Here is a 13,369-nt window from a genome sequence, read left to right on the forward strand (position 1 = left end):
TGACCAGGGCAAGTCTGATACCTCCTTTGAAAAAAATCTTCAGCTGATCACATTTTAAATTTGCACCAAATGTGTCTGTGTCTACCTCCATGCCACTCATCCGACACAGAACGTTTTACAGCAAGTTGTCCTTTTAGTTAGCTCTGCAGCCAAGGTTAAAGCAGTGAAAATGGAAAAAAATGTGGCCTGTAAGGAAACACAACAGGAACTGACAGCACATCTAGGCTACTTTTTGAGAAGTGGCTTTTCCATGGAAGTGTTTCCAATAATGAACTTCAGCAAATTTCCATTTTGCTATTTCAGGAGTCTGTCGCTGTGGTTTCAACAGGGTGCAATAGCACCAACTATTCACATGACATGAAAACCAAACCTTTTTAGAAGAGCAACTTCACTGTACTGCACTGAGAGAACTGCTGCCTACCAGGACCTAGAAATTACCTTGGAAGCATGAAAAAACAGTATTTTCCCCATAGAATGCTTAGGTCTTTTAAAAAAAGTCTGAAGCATGTCAGCCACTCTCGGATCTCCAGGATAGTATAACCAAGACAGAGCATGAAATATGTGCTGTTGTTACAAAACACAATGAGCTCTCCAGTTTCAGTATTTTGTACACCCTAGCCTCCCATTATCTAATTTCTATTGTGTAGTGTCCTATTTATGGACTTCAGACTCCTTACTGGTTATTTTATTGTCATCAGAAACAATTGTTTCTGCTTTCACTACTTCCTTACCGGAGACTTATACAGCCCTCACACTCTTAAGGAGAAAACCAAACAAATAACTGACAACCCAACCCCACAACACATAACCCACACTTTCCCTATTTGGTGAGGAGTTTACAAAACAGCTATCATAAGCACCTTGCAAGATCATAGGTCTAAGCAGAAGCAAAGACAATGTTAAACATTTCACTCAAATTGGAGCATGAAAAGATTTATCCTAGAATGAGTCATTATTAACAGTTCAATGGAAAGTAGGATCTTCTCCTCTACGAGTATTTAAAAAAGAAAACAAGTAAGAAAAGAAAAAAAGAAAAAAAAGTCATTTACTGAGTCATAGTGGCAGCAAGAGAAGTCAATTCTCTTCATTCTACCTTTCTTCTACGTCCTGAGAGATTACTCTCATCTCCTTGCTCCTACACAGCGTGGTTCCAAGGAGCTGCATGGACAGGGATCCCCTATTATTTATATTTCTGAAAGATGGACCTCAAACTACAAAAAACTCTGAAAATAAAAGTGAGTAAAGCCCAAGAATAACTGCATCTCACCACAGATGGGAATATTAGTTAAAGAGAATAGAAAACGCTGCACAGGCACCCTTGTCCTGGTGGAATCCAGTGTTACTGCTTTATTAGGAGAAGTGAATAGTCACAAGAACATGCAAGAAGGGACAACACTACAGGGAGGTTTCATTCAGCTACATACAAGAACATACAGCTAAACCCTCTAACTGCACATTTCAAGGGCACAGTGAGGGACCGTGTGTTTTTCAAATGCTCGGTAACATTCCAGATGATTCCAGATGTTGTTTGGAAGTACTTTGCTTGGACACAAAACTATTAGAAGGAGACCACAGGCATTGGGAGGGAAGCAGGGAGAGCAGAAGGGTACTTAGAGAGTTAGAAACAGGGCACACATTTGCACCTTACTGTGGGGCAGGCAGAGATCTTGGTTAACCCCAGGGTTACTGCAATCAAATGATTCCTGTAACAACTTCAGCACAATTTTGCACAACCTCAGAGTAACATAGACCTCTTCACACCACACACCTTCAGTGCTGCAAAAGACAGATAGGATTCCATCAGTTCTACTTATCATAATCTTGCTTTCAATTGTCCTGTAAAGGGGAAATCTGCTGATAATCCTTCAGGACAGATTGAAGCAGAACTAAGTCACATCAGAAGGGGTGACCTTCCTCTCTACTGCATTCAAGAAATGAATGAACACTCCTAAAGCAGCCAACTTAGCAAATTGTGAACTACTTCTTTGTCTTTCCTTTTCTTTACTATGGGACTATATATGTTATGATTAACATAGTTCTGAGCCCACCCTGACCAAAGACATAGGAAAACTTTACAAAATAACCCACTTTTGAATTCACAACTTCATCACCACCACAGGAGAACAGAAAATGTTCTTACCATGTCAGAGCAGTCCATTTCCCATCTAAGAGTCCAAGAATACATACAGACACATAAGCACTTGAACTAATCTAACTCCCTGCCTGCAACAGGAAGAGCTTTTACTCTCCCAAATGCTTGTTCACTAGCCCCTCCCTTCCCTCTTACTCCTCCTGGGGCTCACCTGATGGCATTTAGCAGCTCCTTGATCCAATTCAGCAGGAGACTAAGCAACAGAGGCAGGGGAAAGGGAGGCACAATGTGTTGCTGCACTAACTCAGCTGTGTTGCCTGACTGCCTGATGAATGACAACTCCCATAACCAAATTGGAAGGAGCCAGATCAGGAAACTGTTTCTATGCTTAACTGTTGAACAACGGGGCTTGCATTTGTTGGATCATTACTGACTTGAAGCTCTCTCACAATATGACAGGAGGATTATCCAAGGCTATCTCTGTCCAATGCATTACACAGAACAAAACAGCAGAAAGCCCTTCAGATTTGCCTGAACTTGGAAAGAGTTCCAGGAAGGACAAACTGCAGTGGCAGGATTCCTTTCTGGTTTAAGTGGAACAAGTCTATCCAAAACAGCTGCTTGCCACTGAAACAAGAGGCTGTGAGACACTGACGAGAAAATGGAGCAGAGAACTGACCAAAGGGAGATGGACCCTTTCCCCAAATAGAAAACAGCACCTCTGCCAGTTTTCCACTTCTTTCCCCACTTCTCTGTATTCCCTTAATAAAAAAGAGGATTGAAATCCCAGATGGTAATGACAGTGCAGATCTCTTTGGCCTCATCCCCTTGGGCTCTGATCACATTCAAATGTATCAGAAAAAGGAGTGATTAACTCCCACTATCAGGTTGGCTTGTGGGCAGAACAAGAAAAAATTGCATTAAATCACAATTTTAGAGACTTCAGAGAATTTTTTTTGAAACTGACTTATGGCCCCCATATTTCTCTGCCAGTTTTTACAGGATATAAACTTCTTTAGGGCTTTGTAGCTTGCCTGAATACTAAATGATTCATCTAATTTTCTATTTGTATATATTCATATTTTCAGCCACAGTGAGAGAAAGACAATAGAGGCCAGATATGAAGAGCACAGACACAGTTGTGTAGTCAGGCTCTTCTAAAATCATCCCAGTCTGTCAGGCCATAGTTCCAAAGTAGTCACTAGTGGCCAGTTTCCTATTTATGCTGCCCTATGGCTACAACACCATATCAAGCAGCCCCTTACGTTCAGGTCATCATGAGTTTCATTGAAGATCAGTGATCATTTCTGACAGTCATTAATTATATAAAGGGCAGGTTGTTGTGTGTCTCAGCCTCTAACTTCTCTGTTTTTGATGGAGTTTGATCTTATAATTGTTCATCTGTGCAAACAGACCACTCCTCATTGGAAGGCTACAGATTCTTTGCTCAATTTCTTCATTCATTTGAGTTCCAAGAAATGGATCTGTCACTTACTGAGCTTAATCTAACAAAATTTCTTTGTCTTGCAGTATACTGAACCAGGATTTAGCACTTGGTCTAACATCCCCAGTCTTCAGTGTGACAGCCAGTGTTATAATCATAGAAGACCAAGTCCAGGCCTGGGCTCCCAGCGTTAAAAAACTATAAGTGCAAATAAAACAAGTGTTGTTATTCCTTCTCCTGAGCAATCCTGAAATTGCTACCAGCCAGCAATCTACCAATCTGACATATATATGTCAGTATGAATGCATGTTGAAGGGCTGTACACAATGGCAACAGCATCTTCTCCATTTCCGAGCACAGAACTTCATTTGCAGACCCAGGTGACAAAAGGGAGGGACCCTGGGGGAGAGCCTGGCAGCCAAATACAGGAGTCTCATGGACCCCTTGGTTCACTGTTAGAAAGCTGGAAGATCCAGTGTGAAGCACAGCAAGTGGTGCTACATAGAAACAACTTACAGGTTTTCAGAGTATGACAGGATGACAGACCTGTTACAACTCACAGCCATTCCTCAAATTCTTTACAGCAAGAAATGGTAACCCTTGGGTGAGCTGACAGCCATGGGGATCTCCATGTATTGTTCCATGTACCATTCTTCGTATGTTAAAGCCGACTGTCAAAGATTCATGCAGTATCAAGGATGACTTGTTGATTGTTTTTCAAAGGTTTCCAACAACGTTAGTTGTCTGAGAAAAAGAACATGTGAACAATCTTCATCTAAGTGAACTGAATGAAAAAGTAATGCAGTTATCAGTAAAAAGCAAAGTGTCATGATAAGACACTTGTCTCATTCAGAACATGAGATTACATCAACCACCATACCATTTGCACCTAACCCCCATGCAACGTAATGCAGCTCAATTCAGCACACACATAAATCTAAATGTGGCTAATCACAGCAGTCTGTCCACACAAAATGAAATGACCTGTGACTAATACAGATGGAACTGAGCATCTGTTTGGGCTGCACTCAGTTTCTCGCTGGTTAGGAAGTGAGGATGGTAAGAAAAATAGGACCCTTATGCTCAGCAAGGCTCAAAGCTCAGCAAGCCTTTCACACACAGGAAGAAATTATTTTGCCAAAAGACAAATTGTTCAATATTTTGCAAATATTGTTTTTCCCCCTGAAGGACAGTTATTTGGTTTGATATATTCCCATGATCTCCAGGGAACTACACAGAAACAAAGGTGCAGATAAAGACAGAGAGAACAGTAATGAAGTCAGATGTCCTGAGGTACTGATGATGTGCTGTCAGGTCACAAAGTAACTACGTCTAAGCATTTTACTTAGCAGAGATATACACAGTTCAGAAGTAGAAAATCAGAGATGTCTGTTCAAAGGCCAAAAAAAGCTGTAATAGTTCATATACCATCTGAGGGTGTGGCTGAACACACAACCATGTTCTCATTAAAGACTTCAGGGAAGATCTACAAGGTGCATTTCCTAGAGGTAGATAGTTCAGGTAGAGGAAGAGACATCAATTGTTAAAAGGACCTAATATTTCCTGAACGCACATCAGTACCACTGTGAGATTGAAGCAGTATCCCCAGGTAGTCATGCACTTTGATGCTGGGGATATTAGTGACTACCTTAGGCTAGGTGATTAAACAATTATGCTTTTTCTACTTGTAGGTATGAAGCAAGAAAGAAGGTTCCCCACCTCCTCATTATAACACACAGAAAGTACAATTTGATGCTACATATATTAACCACATGAAGACAGAAGTTCTCCATTAACCTGCACCTCAGGAAGTCCCCCATCATCCCAACATCACCATTGGCCAATCAGAGCTCAAATCAGTCCAGCAGTTTAATTACCTTGGCAGCCTCATCTCCTCGGATGGTAAGATTGACAGGGAGATAGACAACAGGTTAGCAAAGGCATATAGTGCTTTTGGAAAACTCCACAAAAGAGTATGGCATAATAAACACTTGAAGAAAAGTACCAAGATCAGTGTTTACAGAGCCATAGAGCTGTCTGCTCTCTTGTATGGTTCCGGATCATGGCTCCTAGAACGCTTCCATCAACGCTGCCTCCGAACAATCTTAAACATCCACTGGTCAGATTATGTGACCAATACATCTGTTCTAGAGCAAGCAGCAGTCTCAAGTATTGAGGCCATGTTGATGAGAACACAGCTGCGATGGGCAGGGCACGTCTCCAGGATGAAGGACCACCACCTCCCTAAGATCCTGCTCTATGGTGAACTTGCCACTGGCTGCCGCATGAGAGGAGCCCCAAAGAAAAGGTACAAGGACTCCCTGAAACAACATCTCAGCCTTGGCCATATTGATCACCATAACTGGTCTACTCTGGCCTCCAGTCAGGAGGTCTGGAGACACACCATCTATAACGCAGCTGTCTCCTTCGAGAACACACGCAGGATCACCCTCGAGGAAAAAAGACAACGCAGAAAGAACCGTGCATTGCAGAATACACCATCTAAGGAGTCTTTCTGCTGTGCCTTTTGCAATTGGACATGTCTGTCACGTATTGGCCTCATAAGCCACCAGCGTGCCTGTATCAAATGTGGATAAAGCCTTCCTAAATCTTCGTTTGTGAAGCCTAGCCATGATATTAACCACATAAAGCAGCCTTAGGAAGCAACTACAGATCCTGTGACAAATGCATGTTATGCCAGAGACAAGATCTAGCTCAGCAGGCTTTTCCTTTTCTGAGCCGTACTGAACAAATGGCCCTTGCCAAAGTGTCTGGGGAGTAATGACCTCACACCTCTTCAAGCTGCACATGCATAAGTGTGGATGTGAAGAGAGAGGACTGGGATGGGTTGAAATTCACACCAACATCAAAGTTTGTTCAAGCAGGAACTAGCGATGAGGACAGATGACTTCAACCATGCAAGACCTCTGCTTTCTAAGGCCAGGAACAGAAAGAAATGTCCTAGAGCATCTGAGCTGGATAAACTGTTTTCCAGTACTCTTCTGAATAAAATACAGTGAAATGATGCCTCAAGAGAAACTGAGATGTAGACTGAGTACCAGCCAATAGTATATGTTTATAAGCAACAGCCTGATTCAGCCGAAGAATTCTTTTTGGATGTTTTTGTTGTTTAAATGAGGAAGAGAGACACTACTGGCAGCCTGCCATTGTAATGTGATATCTTGGCAGGAAAACACTTTGTGTTATATCACAACCATATGGTGGTGGAAAAGATTTTTTTTCTATTAAGTTTCTGTAATAATCTGTTCCCATTTTTAATCCAGCCTTTTGGCATAAGAAGAATGTGTTTGCTTCTCAGTTCTGTCACAAGAGTTGTTAGTATATGACTACACTTTTATACCTAATAATGGCAAACATTAAACCATCACATTTTCAGAGGTACAATTAACTCTCCTATTGTAAAAAAGGAAGATGAGCCCACCGATGGAATGGAGTTTCTGTGAAGAGTTAGCCCTGGTTTCCCATAGGATGGTACTCTTTTTTTCCTTTCCAGTGGATGAGATTACTGCCCAAATCAGCTATGATCACCCTCAGAAATGAGGTCTGGTATTCTTTAGTAACAGTGAAAACAGGAAGATGTGTGGGAAGTTGTCGCTTGCATTTCTGTCTTCACTGGCTCATCTCCATTTCAGGAACAGCAGCAATAAATAGATTTCCTCAGATATGTTCCTACTGCTAGTAGAAGCTCAGAGCAAGTCAATGCTGTAGGTGACTGAGTTTGTCACGCATTCTTAGGACAAGTTCCTGCTCTGGTCCAGATGACTTTCTCCCTCTTACATGTCTAGGAATCAGCAAGTAGAAACACCAGTGAATTCAAATTTTTTAGATTTGGAATTCTACAGGCTTTGAATTTCCTGTTGGGATAAGTCTTTTATCAGTGTGAGGCTACAAATGAGTTTTTGGCGTGTGCATACTCCCCAGAATCCAGTAGCAAGCACGTGTTATGATGCTGCTCATGTTTCCAACTTTTGCAGTCTTCTATCTTTGCAACACAAAAATGAATAAAAGTACACAGAATTTCTTTTTCATCACCAGTAATCCAAACACTACAACAATCACCTCTGCAATCACCTTTTATTTGCTAAGGAACTGAAATACAAGATAAGACACAGAGGTACTTATCTAATAAAGCTTCCTCGAGCACAGCAAATAAACTTCCATTAAGGGTTCCTGAGGCAGATCTCTGCAGGATCCTAGTTCAGAACACGATCCCCCTGCAGCTTGCTCTTGCCCAGACAACTCTGCTGGTACTTCCAGGAGTGTGTAAAGCAGTGGATGGGTAACTGGATTATGCTTCTTCACTGACGTTCTTTGGCCCTCTCTGGCTATGCTGAAGTGCAGTAGTGGATTAAATAATGCCCCAAACATTTGCAGACACTGAAATGTGACCATCTATGCAGTTAGGCAGACAGGATGTTTTCTGGCATGTTTCTGACCCATGCAAAACAGTATTCACCCCTACAACCCCAAGGTGTGTGTTAGGGCCGTGATGTTCCAGAAGCTGTCCCCAGCTGGTAGGAGGAGGCTGGGAGGAGGCCCAGAGAACCTCCAAGGATGCTCATATGCTGTTCTGTGCTGGTAATCCTCAAGGCCTCGATATTTGCATCATTTCTAAGAGATTTAATTTAGTAGGAAATATGTAAGCTAAGCTTGCATTGATTTCAGCTATGAACTAATGTCAAGGAATAGTTGCACTCTGTGAATAAAAGCAACAAAGTCTGGCCCACATTTGAATTTGCCCCAAGTCCTTCGTGATATTGTTATGGTCTGGATGCCTATGAAAACCAGGTAAGAACAGAATGACCTCTGGAATGAAAAACCCAAAGGGAGGAGTTTGTGGGAAAATGATAGAAAATTTAACTGCTGTGACCTGCATGATGACAGCGCTGAAATTCCTGCAAGAAACATTACTAGGGCAGGTACAAATATGAAGCTGTTTCAACAAATGGTCCATAACTTGCCTACATATCAGAATTCAATTTTCTCCACTTTCATACACCTTTATTGCACTTCTTGGAACATAACAACCTAAGAGGTTTCTCTTTATGACATGGAGCATATGAATGTTATAGAAAAATATTTACAGCAAAATATTCTCAAGAATTATTTACATTACTGTCAGCTCTTTTGAGACATTTAGACTAAGCCTGTCTTTAGGGATTTTCCTTGTTAAAAATCTCTGTACCCCTTGATAAAGCCCTTTACACTTTAACCAGAGAAACCATATTTTGCTAATATTATGTATTTCTGACTGACAGCATCATTTTCAGCCTTTAAAAATATCCATATGCAGCAGTCAAAACATTGCATTCTTGCAGCCCTTTGGAATCTTAATTCCAAGTCTGTCTAACTTCCTGTCAAAACTTACAGAGTAAGCAGTAATCAGAAAGATCTAATGTGAGAGTCACTTTTGCAGGATCCAATGAGACAAAGCAAAGGGGGTTATCTTCTGATTTTCCAGAGCAGAATTGCAAAACAAACACTTCAGACTCAAAGCAACAAATCCGAATTGGTCATGGTATAGCTCAATGGAGAATAAATAACTCTGAAAAGAAAATGAGAGATGAAAGAAAGACTTGACCGTAATTTTTACATTTGTTAATATGGAAATTACGAAAATAAGTAAATGTTTATAAAAAGACATTAATAGAATTCACTCAGATCCACAGTTTGAATTTGATTTCTTCTTATATGTAGTCGAACAGAGCTCAAGCTGCCCAAAAAAGCACCATTATTACAGTAATGCTGATGTTTGCTCTGCCTAGTCATGAATAGCCACTCTGCCAGTGAATGTGCTCCACTAGTAAGTGCCCAGGAACACAGGTTTCCTCTACTTTGACTACCACCTGTACCTTCCAGCCAGTATCCCCTGAGTAAAGCTTTGTATTCTGCAGGCCTTATTACCAGCTCTTTCCAAACCTGTGCTTACAAGTCAGCCACAAATAACACTGAGAGTTTGCAACTGTTCCTGTTGAGCTCAGCGGTGAAATTTGCTTAAACTTTGCTGCTCCTGGGAGTGTCACGGTGTGTGGTGTGTGGGTGCCCTTCAAAATGGCTACAGCACTAGAGCAGCCTGTGACTCCCACTGTAGAGCTCTGGAGAGGTAAACTGGTCTCTAGTCAGGTCCCAGATATAATACGAAATGCAAACCCACTTCAGAGATCACCAAATCAAGACATGGTCACTCAGAATGCCCATGTGCCCACGTGCCCAGAGAATGAGCAGGCCTGGAGACAGCACAGTTACATGTCAGCACGCCTGCCTTGACAAGAGACTGATTTGTTCGAACCCAACTTGTACTATGCCTAAAAGCAAGTAATTCTCACCTTGTGTTCATTACATTCTCTCTGCTCTTTATGTGAAAATGATCGTTCTGACCTGCAGAAAAATGTTTAATTATTTCTCAGTTTCATGGTCACAGCATTAAGTTTTTTCAAAGATGTCTTACAAACTGAGAACAAAAAAAAAAAAAAAAAAAGAAAAAAAGAAAAAACCTGTTACCTAAGAGCCTAAATTCTTTAAGTCTCTGGGCATGCATTATGTATTCACCAAGTTTGCTGCTGGTGATGTAAGTTAGAAATTCTCCTGCTGGTTTTGATTACAGCTGCAGAGTCACAGATTTGAACACCAGTAGACAATCATTCTTCTGAGCCTGCACATAAATGTAAAATGTTTCCTTTTTCTTTATCACATAAACCTTCCACTATGATTACTTCAAAATGAATTCCTGTTTTCTTCAGATTTTCTCCACTTATGGTGTTACAATTAACAAAATGTATTCCATCCAACAAAGCTATGTTATTTGCATATTCAAAGGTCACCATATAGGTTAAAGTTATTTAACTATGAAAGAGATGATAATTTTGCAATCTTTTTGCATGCAGATAAAATACAAAATTACCTCTGGGTTTTTAATTTGCACATTTACAGACACATGATAAAGAGTTTTACGATAATGGTATAAGCAGCATAACGAACTTTCAATTAGGCTGTGACAGCTCTTCCCTCTAGTCTTTGCATTGTCATTTTATTATTTAAAACACTGTCATGTCTTTAAGGCAGCAACAAAGAATTTTACTTACTACACTGATACTTTGGAACCACAGTGGCAGCTTCTCCCAGGAGTGCTGCCTCAGCGTGTCAGCTCGTGTGTGCATGGTGTGGCATTGCAACCTCTCCTTGCCAAGGGTGGCACAGAGATGGGGGCAGATGAATTATATCAACAGACTGTCAGGTTTTATGAGTGTTCCTACCACTGAACAGTCCAGATCATCAGATCAGAGCAGTGATAAATTGCAAAGAAAAGTCCTGTGTGTTGCTATACACCCTTGCGGTGTTTGTTTGTTTGTTTTTTTACATGTTGAATTTTTACAAACACAATAAAAATCCTTCTGGACATTAAACCTAAATTAGTCCTGGAAAAAGCAATGCTCATTGAATTCCCTATGAAATGGTAACAAAGTGAAATTCTTCCCCCATCTAAGAAGTTCTTGGCATACCTTAGAGAAAATTAGATGCCTCAGCACGATACTTCATCCACCTCAGGTAATAAATCAATACAGCTGAGCTAATCATGAGTCCAATCCATTTCAAAGTTACCCTTTTCTCAATTAACACCATGATCACAAACCAATCCAACCTCTTAAAATGAACAAGCAGAGGACAAACATTTCTTAATATCATCAGTTACTCCAAAGTCAGTTGCTGTGACTACTTCCTATTTGTGTTGAAAGCCAACCATGACAAAATCACATTTTGTTTCATTCTCAATTGTCTGCACTTTAAAACCAAGGAGTAATTAATTACAACAAACCAATTTCTGTAATTCTGTACGTCTAACCAAAGCCTGCGACTGCAACTTGAAAATTCCTAGAGACACAAGCACTAAAAAATATAAAAATTATGGGAATTTAATGAAAAATAAGTTGCTACAAGCCTCCAGAAATTGACATTGCTTATTGAAAATCACAGGTAATTTTACATCTCAGCTGACTGCAATAGATTGCAGCCATTTCTGGACATAACTGATGTAACAATATTGCACACCAATGGTAAATCTTTACAAATGGACCAATTTTGAAGGGTGTAATCAGTAGGTCACACAAAGCAACAGCCAAATTACTTCTCCCTCAAGCACTCTGAACAGTAAAGAAAGGTGAGATACACATATAGGCATAGGAACCCCTCTGGGAAAATCACAGTAACATATGGCTACAAGGGGTCTAGAATAGCTGTTGAACTCTTCTACTGTCAAAGGTTTAACCCTCTTTAACATGTGCCTTCCTCATCTTCATTTGCCATGAATCCCATCTGGCCTGGGACATGGACAGTTCAACAGGTTACACAGTAAAAGAACCCTCTCTTTAACCCATCCTGAGACACTTTAAAGGACCTCTGCACCTTCTGAGATTCATGTAATTTTATTTTTTTTCTCTGTTGTAGATTGGTTTATAGCAGCAGGAGAGGAAGAGGCAAATGTAAGTCACAATGAATAGTGTCCTAATTGTACAGAATACAGGTACATGCTGTTCCCCCCCCCCCATAGTAGGTGCCCCCTTCAAAAAAAAAAAAGAAGATTCAAATTAGTAGTACAAACCACACAATCTTAGAGTTAGAATGCAATTTTTCAAGATTCTTACTAGAGGAAATAAAACCACATGCCTTCAGGGCTGGAAATGAGAATGCCATTGACAATGTTGCAATAGGAAAACCAAATGCCATGCATTTAAAAGACTGTTAAGAAAGACATGAAGAATTTAGAAGTGTGGTGCCCCTAAGGCTGCATAAGAAGAAGTGAGTTAATATTGACTGAAGAGGAAGTCTTCAGGTGGATTTAAACTTTTTAGAAGTTGATAAAAATGAGAAGCTTGGCAATGTGCATTTCTCTCCCTGATTTCACCTGGAAGTGGTTGTATGAGAAGCACTACAAAAACCTTCAATTTTTATTTCATATCGAAAAAGGCTTCAAATCATGTTCTGGAGAACTGGAAGACTTGGGTCAAGATTAAACTGCCATTGTAGCCCAGAAGAAGACTGTATTTTACAGGTGAGAAACTTGCTTGGACTGACCCTTTACAAAGTTTGATACAACACTGAAGCTCAAACTAACCATGTTAAAATGTCTGAATTTTAAAATAACTTATCTTTCTGTTACTGTTACATGTAGGACAGAATTCACAGTCTAACTAAATTTTTTTTCATGTAAAATACAGGGGAGCTATGGAACCACCAAGTTGCTTTCAGTAATTCATCCTGAAAATCCTGCCTCCAGTTAGTGCTTTACTGCAGAAAGCACCTTGAAGCCAAACTCTAGCCATTGATGTAAAGGAAGAAAAGAGCAGTGAAAGGTGGTTTGCAATCAATGTGCAGTTGGAAGCCCGAGAAGCTTAAGGACTTAGAAATGTTATTGGTCATAAAATTACTCAGCACTTTTAAACTATCCAGCTACAATATTAGTCTTGGTAACCTTCCTTGACAATGACTTTACAGACTTACCAGACACTGAATAAAAGTAGTATTTCCTTTTATTGCATACATGTTTATTCTATCTAATATCATTAAGTTCACATATTATAAGTAAGAACAAAGAAGGATTTGTTTTCACTATACATTTGTGAGCTTGATGCAGATTTTTTTTTTAATTCAACAAATTCTTTGTCCTAAATCCTTGCCATCCTGCCCAACTGTATGCCTCTTCAGAATAAACAAAATAATAATAAAATAAAAAATAAATTGCAGGAGGCACAGAAGTTGACAGTCTCCTCCTAGGATACCTGCTGTCCTGATACCCTTGTCTCCATCCTGAGATATGA

This window comes from Pseudopipra pipra, chromosome 8 (genome assembly GCF_036250125.1).
Source record: "Pseudopipra pipra isolate bDixPip1 chromosome 8, bDixPip1.hap1, whole genome shotgun sequence".
NCBI lineage: Eukaryota > Metazoa > Chordata > Aves > Passeriformes > Pipridae > Pseudopipra > Pseudopipra pipra.